We start from the raw sequence: 8510 nt of genomic DNA on the forward strand, positions 1-8510 counted from the left end.
AGGCTCGCTTCCCTCTGCCTGGTCCCCGTGGGATGTCTTTGCTCACATACTGAGGGGATCTAGGAACCTCCTCTTTGAATGCTTGGCCTCTCTTGCCCATTCTGGTCTGGGCTGGACTGTCTTATCCCCCTTTGATGGCCTTCCTTACTAATGGGGGAGGACGCTCGTTGTCTGTCCTTTCTGCTCAGCATTCAGAGTGGAGAGTTCCCGTTGTCACCTTCTGCATTTCTCATGTTCCGCTCCCTCCTGAGAGCACAGAGCCAAGGAGGCCCATCCCCCTGCCTCTGCACACACCCAGGCAAAGGGAACCCTGCAGGCCCCTGCTCTGTCCCTCTCAGAGCCACCTCTGTGTCCTATCATATTGCATGGGCAGCTGGGGACCAGGTTTGAGTAGGAAGAGTGACTTCTGGGTTGAATCCAAGGGAAGCATTTCCTTCACTGTGAGAGCTGGGTTCCCTGCATCCCTCCGTGTGTCACACTGTTGTTAGAGTGCCCTGAGTTGGGCAGTCCTGGCATCTTAAATCACATGGGCTCTGCATGACATCAGTGCAATGCAGAAGTAAAATCAACTGAACCTGTTAATCAAATAAAATTCGGGCACTGGGTGGTTTAAATAATACAAGCAATATGGCCACTGTGCTTAGCATAGGTACTTAATATTTTTAAATAAGACTTTATTATTCCAAACCACATTTCAATAAAATAAAAAACTAGAAAATGACCAATTTCCCACTTGTCAGCTTCCATGTTGTTTAAATAGAGCGACAGAATCAAAATTAAAACTTGCATTTTTGGGGCCGGCCCGGTGGCGCACTGGAGAGTGCACTGCTTGGGAGCGCAGCGGCGCTCCCGCCAAGGGTTCAGATCCCATGTGGAGACCGGTTCCCGCTCACTGGTTGAGCGCGGTGCGGGTGCAACACCGAGGGTTGCGATCCCGTTACCGGTCAGTAAAAAATGACAAAAAGGAAAAAAAAAAACTTGCATTTTTTACCCTGGGAGGCAGTATCTGGTGGTTGAGGTACAAATATTACTTACTGTGAATTTGCTGTGTGACCCTGAGCAAGTCACCTCACCTCTCTGCTCCAGTCTCCTCACCTACAAGATAGGGGTGATGTCACCTGCATTGTGGGGTGGCAAAGGAAAGGAGAGAAGTGAGTGTGGTTTTCACACGGCATCACTTCATCCCTCGTTTGCTTGTTTTTTCTCTTTATTTTTAGCCCTGTTGAACCACTCAGTGTTGGAGGCTCAGATCAAAGCAGAAGGCTGCGCAGTCATGAGGGGCCAGTCGCTGCCACCTCTAGCTCAGAGGGAGACCCAGTTTTGAGGCACTGAGAAGTGGTCCCCCCGGAGGAAGTTCAGAGGGAGGCAGAGGAAGTTTCTATACTTCGGGCTCAAGATTTCTACATCTCCTACATCCACGGCTATATCCAATTTTTGAGGGGCCTGGAGTTTGTTCCTTGGGATGAAAGGGACAGTAGGCAGGCTTACTCCCCAAAGTCAGCCCCGGCTTCCACAGCCCGCTTACTGCATCAGGAGCTTTGAGTCAGGCACCAGCTTCGGGGAGCTGCGATGCTTTCTCAGATATTCCTCTAATTGACAATGGGCCTTTGGTAGATTGCTGTAGGACCAGGCGCATCTGCTCACATGGAATTCTGTCCTGGTCCTTCCTGGCAGATGTTTTTTTGACTTTAAGGGAGTGCAAAGTCCAAAGAACTGCTTCTTCCTCCCAGAACTTTCACTGCAAACAGAAAATTCTGTGGTTTTGTTCTTCGAGGTCTGACATCTGGTGTCGGCCACCATCCGGGTGAAGGGGCTGGAGGGAAGCGGGCTGGAGGGCAGGGTCCCTGCCCAGCCGGAGGGTCTGGCTTTTCCACGATGTGCTCCTCACAGCTGCCTAAGGTGTTTTTTCAACCTCAGCTCCATCGACAGAGACAAAATCTTTAAGAACCAGGATACACAGGCACCAACCAACTAGAACATCAGAATAGACTCTAGCTCAGGCCCAAACAGGGGCTGCCGGGCCAGGCAATAGCCTTTGCTTGCTGGATTGTGGAGGGGAAGGGGTCTCAGGGCCCCCGGGGAGTGCATGGGGAAGAAGGGCGGTGACTCAGAGGGCCTTGAACAGGGGCTGTCTGCGCACTAGCATGAAAATATTTTCTGTGACTGTCCCAGCACAGTTCTTGATCAATGCCTCCCTAGCTCCCCCTTCTAAAAGATTACATCCAGATCTCAGCGTGGCATTTAAAGTCCCTCTCCATCTCACTCCAACCTCTCTCCCACCTGATCTCCCTCGACTCCTCCCAACCTCACGCCCCTGCTTTCCAGCACCTTGGTGTCTTATCTGCTACCTGCATAAGTCATACTCCTTCCATGGAGCCTGACCCCAGAACTTAGTCACCACTTCCCCATATTGTCAAAACACGCCGCAAATGTCGAATCTAGCGTTTAATGTATCGCATTGTGATTTTTCTAACCTGTGTTAGATATTAACTGGTATATGACATTAGTCTAATAAGTGAAATTTATTGGGCTCCTGTGTCCACCTGTTATTGTAGGACCACAAGGCCATCCCCCCCGCCCTCCCCCCACACACTTCCCCAGTTATTTCTGGAGTCATTAGCACACAGTTCATGTGAGTTTAACAAAAATCCTTACTGGAGGAACATCTCCTTTCCTCGGCCCCGTCTGCTAGCATAATGTGCCTGTGTCCTCTCTACCTGACTTGTCTGTGTGTGAAAAAGAAATGGTCACGCAGGGATTCACCCCTTACTTCTCTTTTCTTTTTGCTGCTTTGGGATCTGCCATACACAGAGAGTATAGCTTCTTCTCCAAGCCCATGTCCCGCAGAGGCTGCCTTGTGTAAGGGAGCCTGTGTTTTTCAGGATGCTATGATCAGACAGATACATACAATTCAGGGTGTGTGGGCAAGCCTGCTGCCTAGATCTAAGCAATGTCCTCCAAGATCATATTTTTATATGCTAGCAATAAACCATTGGAAACTAGAATTTTAAAAACCAATGTCATTTGCAAAAGTTCTCCCAAATGAAACACTTAGCTATAATGGAAAAAAACATGTGCAAGACCATGTAAAGAAAACTTCCAAGCACTAATAAAAGAAAAAATACCTAAATAAATGGAGAAACTGTGTTCCTGGATTGGAAGACTTAACACAATTAAGAGATTGGTTGCTCCCAAATTGTTCTATAGATTTAACGTACTTCCAATCAAAACCCCAACAGAATTTTTGGTAGATACAGACAAATTGTTTCAAAAATTTATAGGAAAAGGAAACAAAATTAGAATAGCCATAAAAATTTTGAAAAAAATAAATTTGGATGATGCACACTACCAAATTTTAAGACTTATAAACTACACTAATCAAGACTATGGGGTATTGGTGAAGGAATAGACACGTAGATCAGTGGAACAAAATAGAGAACCCAGAAATAGGCAGATACAGTCATGGCCAAGTGATTTTTCGGAAATTCAATGGAAATAGGATTACCTTTTCAACAAATAACAATTGGCACAATTGGACATCCCGTAGATCAGTGGAACAAAATAGAGAACCCAGAAATAGGCAGATACAGTCATGGCCAAGTGATTTTTGGGAAATTCAATGGAAATAGGATTACCTTTTCAACAAATAACAATTGGCACAATTGGACATCCATTGCAAAACAAAACAAAACAAACAAAATAACCTCATACAACCTTATACAAAACAGATTACAGGCCTAAGCATAAAACATAAAACAATAAAACTATTAGATAAAACTTAAAAGAAACTTGTTACGACCTTTAGATAAAACTTAAAAGAAAATTGTTACGACCTTGATTTAGGCAAAGAGTTCTTAGGTATAACACCAAAAGCATAATTCATGAAAGAAAAAAATTGATATATGGGACTAAATGGAAATTTAAAACTTTTTCCCTGTGAAAAACACTGTTAAGAGAATGAAAAGACAAGCTACAGACTGGGAGTAAATACTTGTAAACCATATATCCAACAAAGGGCTTATAGCCAGAATATACAAACAACTCACGAAACTCGGTCGAAGGAACACAAACAACCCAATAAAAATGGGCAAGCGATTTGAACAGATACTTCCCCAAAGAAAATACAGAGATGGCAAATAAGTTCATGGATTCAAAATAAAATAAAACCATAATAAGATACCATTAGAATCTATTAGGATGGCCAAAAAAAGAAATGCTGGTGAGTGTGTGGAGCTACTGGAACTCCCATACATTGCTGGAGAGAATGCAGAAAGGAGCTGCCACTCTGGAAAACAGTTTGCCAGTTTCTTATAAAGTCAAAGATACACGAACCATATGACCCAACAATCCTGAGATAGGAGCCCAGTTTCCATGGGTTTGGGTTACAAGACACACCTCTGGGTTTCAAGTCACACCCCAATGTCTCAAGCCCCTCTTCCAAGCCCTCCCCTAGAGAAGAGTTACTGTTTCTTATTTCACCTATTTCTGGTACCAACACAGGGAGTTTGAGAGCACAAGGGGCAGACTTATGCAAATCCAGTGGCTGAGCATGCTCAGTTGAAAGGAGTTATATAACCCTAGTAGCCGAGCATGCTCAGTAAAGTGAAATTTATCTTCGAATGACCTTCCACTGGAGGTGCTAAAGAGCACAGAATATTCTTGAATATGTTCAGTGCATGTGATAGAATTTGACCAATGAGCATGCCCTAAAAAGAGACCAAGTGAGCATGTGCAAACCTCTTACATAACCTGTTACATAACAATCCCCTTAGTTGTATATTCATTAGATAGCATGAATATATATTAGATACTGACACTATAAAAGTGGAATCTTGGTAGGAGGCAGGGCTGCTGCTCACTCTCTTAGAGCCAGCCCACACTTTGCCTAAGGTGTGTATTTCTTTCTTTTTGTATCAGACTTGCCTTTAGCAGGGGGCTGTTCACTCTAGAGCTAGCCTGCACTTTGTCTGTGAATGTGTATTTCTTTTTATTTTAGGTATAATTATTTATTTATATTTTTTAATTTTACTTCTCAATATGCATTGTAGTTGATTTTCATGCCACTTTACCCGTTCCTCTCCACCCCCTGAATGTGTATTTCTTATTTCTTACTTTGTTGTTAAACTTGGCGAGGACCCTGTTCAGTCTCTGGAGCTAGGCTGCACTTGCTCTGTGAATCTGTATCTCTTATTCATTACATTAAACAAACTGTTCTCACTTTCTACTGTGGCTCTGCTCTTGAATTCTTTCCTGTGGCAGAGTCAAGAACCTGGTAAGAGGATGGGGTGGATTGAGGCCGGCTATTAGGCCTCGCCAGACCTTCTCCTCGGGTGTCAAACCCACTCCTGGGTATTTACTCAAGAGCGATAAGAACTTGTGTTCACACCAATAGCAACTCTGTTTATAATTGCCCAAACTGGAAAATGTCCCTCAATGGGGGACTGGATAAACAGACTGTGGTACATCAAACTCTGGAATACAACTCAGCAATAATAAAGGACTGTCAATGCACGTCACAACATGAGTGAATCCTAGAGACATGATGGGTGAAAAGCCACCTTGTAAGGTTACATATTTTCTGGTTCCACTTATATGACATTCTGGAAAAGGCAAACTATCAGGATGGAGAAGAGATCAGTGGTTGCATGGGATTATGAACTGGGGAGGGTTTGACTACAGAGGAGCAGCACCGGGGATTTGCTGGGGTGGGGGTGGGGGTGGGGGCTGGAACTGTTCTGAATCTTGATTGTGGTGGTGGTGACATAAATCTATACTCATATGATTGTCCACACACACCTGCATGAGCGTGCACACACACAAATGAAGTCACCATCCTCTCACCAGTCTGTGATAGCCATATTAGTTCCATCTTTGTCCAGCCCTTCTAGGAAGGTCTCCTTCCAAGGGACTCCTTGTCCCGGAAGCTCCATGGAGGCCTCTCAGCATAGCCACTGTTTGCAGGGCCCCCTCATTGAAACTGCCAAGGGGACAGTCTTCCTGTGCTTCCCAGAATCTGGCACCACCTCCTGCCCTGGTGCTGCCACCAGCACACAGGGCTGGCTGACGGATGCCTCACGAGATTGGCCATGAAAGGACTCTCCTAGAGCCCAAGAATCATTTAATTAGAGCAAATACATCCTAGCTCCTCCTTCACAAGCCCCACTGACACAGCATGATTCACTGCTTCAAACTGAGGCACGGATGCAAGCGTCTGGTTGGCCTCCTAAAGGCCTTGCTGGAATCCAGGCAGAACACAAATGGTGACCAAGCAGAAGTGAGACGTCTATCTGGTCTACTTCCTGAGCCCACGAAGCAGCCACTTTCCTTCCCTGGCTCAGTTTCTCTGGCTGAGGGGTTGGGACAGATGGTCTCCAAGTTCCTTCCATCCCAGGGGACCTAAAAATAGAAGATGCCCCTCTCCCCGCACCGCCCCCCTCGCCCCCCATCACCACCACCAGGCGGTGCTGGCTCCTGAAAAGAAAACACTGGCTCTGCCTGAAAGTGACAGTGATCCCACTCCATATATCTGTCTTGCAGATGAGGAAATAGAGGTCGGGAATGAAATAGCCCCAGGCATTTCGGGCATTTATTCAGTATTATAGACTGAATCATGCCTCCCCAAAGAGAAAGTTGTTGTCCTAACCCCCGGTACCTGTGAATATGGCCTTGTTTGGAAATAGAGTCTTGTAGATGTCATCAAGTTAAGATAAGGCCATTCGGGAAGGGACTAATCCAATATGAGTAGTGTTCCTATAGGAAAGGAGAAGACAGAGACATAGGGAGAAGACAGTCCTCTGAAGATGGAGGCAGAGATTGCTGTGATACACCTATAAGTCAAGGAACGCCAGGGATTGACAGTCACCACCAGAGCTAGAAGAGGCAAGGAACAAGCCTCCCCTACAGTTCTCGGAGGGAGCATGGCCCTGCCAACACCTTGATCTTGGACTTCTGGCCTCTAGATCTGTGAGACTATAAATTTCTGTTGTTGAAGCCACCCAATTTGTGGTACTTTGATACAGCAGCCCTAGCAAACAAAACATCCAGTTAGTCCGTAAATATTTCTTGGGCACCTACTATGTACCAGGCACTGGCCTAGACTCTGGAGACAGAGCAGTAAACCAAACAGATGAAAGTCTCTGCCCTTGTGGAAGCTTCATCGGTTACTGTTCTGAGGGAACAAGGAATTTGTCAAAAGGTCTGATTAGGAGGTTAGGTGAGGCCTTCCTGACCTATTGGGGATGAGATGTGCTACTCTTTGGTCATTTTTCCAGACAGAACCATATAATTTTAGAGCTACAGGGACTTGAGAATTTCGCTAGTCCAAATTCATAATTTTCCCAGTAAGAAGACAAGTGCAGAGAGAGAAAATACTGAGTGCAAACTGGCACATCACATTTGCAGTGGTGTCACCACTGCCCAGGTCTCCAGGTGGTTTAGGTATCTGGGCTAGGGGATGAGGTCCACACGGATCATGGATTGGGGGCTCTGGGAATGGGGTTTTCTGGGACCCAACTTTGGGGACTACAGTGGTGCCATGACTTGGGGATGGTCAAGACAACAAAGGCACCTGTCTCCATCCACGGCTGTCACTGTCTAAGACTATTACAGGGACATGGGGCAGGAAGGGGATAAGTTAGGGTGACAGGTTTTTCTGGTTTCTAAATGTAGCTGACAACTGATGAGTTGAAGTTGGGTACTGTCACACCAGACATTTCTCATGCTGGATACCCTTGCCCTGTTGTGGGCAGTGAAAGGCTCCAGGGACCCTCAGACACAGGTAAGGGGCCTGGGGAAGATGGGGCCATGGGGAACAGTCTCACACCCCTAGCTGAGACCTGGCCTGGCTGCTGGGCTGAGAAACCAGCAGGGGAAGTGGGGAGGGACTAGACGCTAAGCCTGGCCTTTGGACTCAGACAGACCCCAGCTCCTTTTCCACCTGCCCCTGCTAGTGGCATGACCTTGAGTGAATGAAGTCAATTTTCCCTACTGTCCTCAGAGAGCCGCTGGGAGGATTAAGCAAGATGGTCAATAAAAACAGCTGGCTGCCCTGTTGTTACTACAGGAGCCACAGTGGGGGTGGGTGAGAGACCCCCCCAGAACTGGCCCCCAGGCTGAGCAGTGCAAAGAGGAGCAGGAAGGTACTGTGAAGGGAGAGGAGGGGACAGGGTGCAGCCACCCCGTCCTGCTTCCTTGGGGCATCACCAGGCAGGGCCTGGGTGGGGGCAGGGAGAGAGAAGGGATGCGGCCCAGGATGGCTACAGCTTTTCTTGTCCTTCAACGTCACTCTGTCCTGTCTCCTTCCCTGGCCCACACTTGGCTATTATTCTGGTCTCATCTCTCCCTCGGCCAGACATGTGCTTTTGTCCCATAATCTCCCAGGAGGCAGCACCCACCTTTAGAAGGATAAGCCAAGTGTGACCATGTCCTCTGTTTCTTACTTCCATTAATGACACTGCCATCCCTTCAGCCTGGGTATTTCCTGTTTTTCATCTTCCACCCCCCCCCCCCCC

This window comes from Galeopterus variegatus, unplaced genomic scaffold (genome assembly GCF_000696425.1).
Source record: "Galeopterus variegatus unplaced genomic scaffold, G_variegatus-3.0.2 Scaffold397, whole genome shotgun sequence".
Taxonomy (NCBI): Eukaryota; Metazoa; Chordata; class Mammalia; order Dermoptera; family Cynocephalidae; genus Galeopterus; species Galeopterus variegatus.